The following is a 2,891-nucleotide window of genomic DNA, read 5'->3' as shown; positions in this document are numbered from 1 at the left end:
GTGCCAGTGAGACTTATTCAGATTTCGTAGCCCAACTGTATCAGGCTGCGAACAGGTCCATCGGGGACCCAGGAGCAAGCGAATTTATCGTTAGGCAATTGGCTTTTGAGAACACAAATAAAATTTGTCAGGATGTTCTCCGACCACGTCGTAAAAAAGGAAGAGTTTCTGAGTATATTCGCCTGTGTTCTGACTTAGATTCCACACAGTTGCAAACAGTAGCCTTAGCGACTGCATTAAAAGAAACTTTGGGGCCGCAAAATTTAGGTCAAAAGTCCCGCAGTAGATGTTACGTTTGTGGAAAAAACAAGCATTTTGCCCGCGAATGTCGCATGCACAATTTTAAGTTTAGGGCTCCATCTACTGGCGATAATAGATATTACAAGACTCAGCGCCACGCAGTGGATTCAGATGGCGCAGATGAGCCCGCCTTCTCGCCGCCGGCATTTCCTCCTAGCGAAAGGACAAAAAACTTCCGTTTGGCCCCTCGCCAGGCTGGGCAACAATACGGGGAAATTCAGGGAAGGTCGCACAGTGTGACGTCACTGGCGCCGACCAGGACAGTCTGCGATTTTTACCGGGACAGGGAGATCACAGACAGTTTTCCTAGGACCTTCAAAGACAGTTGAATTAGATCCTGAAACGGGGCCAAAACAAATCCCTACTGGGATTTTCGGGCCGCTTCCTGATAATACTGTAGGTTTGATTTTGGAACGTAATGAATTAAAGGGAGCCATTGAGGTAATACCTGGTGTGATAGATTCAGAATTTAAAGGACAGTTAATGTTATTGTAAAATCCAATTATGCCCTAAGGCTCACCCCAAAGGATATTTTTGCTCAATTAATATTATTGCCTTGTGTCTCAGAAAGGCACCTGCCAGTAGATTCAGATTCTAAACCACCGGACAGAGTATACTGGTCCCAGTTAGTACAGCAAGAACGCCCTTTATTAAAACTTAAAATTAATAATAAAAATTTCCTAGGAATAATAGACACAGGGGCAGATATCTCAGTATTGTCCAGTAGATTTTGGCCTAGGAACTGGCCTTTACATGTAGCACCAGCTAACCTAGAGGGAATAGGACAGGCTTCATAGCCTGCTCAAAGTGCCAACTATCTCTGTTGGGAAGATTCCGATGGGATCAGTGGAGTATTTAAGCCTTATGTGTTAGAGTCTTTACCAGCTAACCTATGGGGAAGAGATATTTTAGCCAAAATGGGATTGTTATTGGTTACTCCAAATTCTATAAGGTCAGTTGAGGAAGTTAATCAGAGGTATTTTCCTGGAGATGATAAGGAGACCCTTCAGGAAGAGTATCTGTTTACAAGCCAGTCTCCACGACAAAGATTAGTAAATGCTCCAAACCAAAATTTTTACTAGGGGCCCTGAGTACTTCCCCGATCCCTAAGACAGCTGAAAAAATCACATGGCTCACAGAGGAGCCTATATGGATTTCTCAGTGGCCCATCTCAGGGGAAAAGCTTAAAATAATTCATAGATTAGTTAAAGAACAACTTCAGGCTGGTCATATTGAACCAACGCTTAGTCTTTGGAACACACCTATTTTTGTTATTAAGAAAAAGTCAGGAAATTGGAGATTACTACAGGATTTAAGGGCAATAAATCATGCAATTCAGCCTATGGGATCATTACAGCCAGGACTTCCCTCCGCCACAGCCATTCCTTTAGATTATAGCTTGATGGTAATAGATTTAAAAGACTGCTTTTTCTCTATAAGGTTACATCCTGAAGATTGTGAAAGATTTGCTTTCACTTTCCCAGCAATTAATTTTAAGGAACCTGTTAAAAGATATTACTGGAAGGTACTTCCTCAGGGAATGCATAATATTCCTACACTGTGCCAAAAATATGTTGACCAGGTGATAAATCCCATTAGAAATAGTTTTCCTGATGCATATATTATTCATTTTATGGATGATATATTATTGGCTCATGCTAATCCAGAGGTACTTTCAGAAATTTTTACTCAGTTAGAGACTTCACTTACAGCAATGGGTTTATGTATAGCTCCTCAAAAAATTCAAAAAGTATCTCCTTTTCACAATCTAGGTCAGATAATTCAAGGACGTACAGTCCGTCCTCAAAATCTTCAGATAAGAGTTAAGGAGTTACGTACCCTTAATGATTTTCAAAAACTATTAGGAGATATTGACTGGCTAAGACCATCCTTAAAACTAACTACTTCTGAGTTAAGTCCTTTATTTCAGATATTACAAGGAAATCCTTCTCCAACCTCTCCACGTCAACTAACCTTGGAGGCCAAAACATCCTTAAGAAAAGTTGAGATTGCAATTAAAAATGCACAGCTTACTAGAATAGATCCTAAAGAAATAGTATATTTATTAATATTTCCAACTGAACATACCCCAACAGGAGCCATATGACAAAGATTAGGAGTTATTGAGTGGATTTATTTATCCCACTCCCCTCAAAAAACATTAATTCCTTTTCATGATTCTATAGCTCAATTAGTAATTAAAGGGAGAACTAGGATATTACAGTTAATTGGATCTGAGCCTGATATTATAATTATTCCATTTTCTGTTCAACAGACTAATTGGCTTTTTCAAACTTCTAGCTCATGGCAGATAGCTTTTGTAGATTTTCCTGGGCAGATAGATAGCCATTATCCTCGTGATAAGATTGTACAATTTGCATCATTAACGTCACTTATTTTTCCAAAAATTGTACGTTCTTATCCAATAGAGGAAGCTTTATCGGTGTTCACGGATGCTTCCAACTCTGGTAAGACAGGTTTCTTCAGCCATGTTCACTCAGAGGTAATACAAACTTCTTATACTTCTGCCCAAAGAGCAGAGCTTCAAGCTCTGATTTGTGCCTTAGATTACTTTTCAAATGAGCCTATTA

The sequence above is a fragment of the Spermophilus citellus genome (assembly GCF_964194105.1).
Source record: "Spermophilus citellus genome assembly, chromosome: 3".
Taxonomy (NCBI): domain Eukaryota; kingdom Metazoa; phylum Chordata; class Mammalia; order Rodentia; family Sciuridae; genus Spermophilus; species Spermophilus citellus.
The sequence above is the reverse complement of the archived record's forward strand: the minus strand, read 5'-3'. Positions refer to the sequence as shown.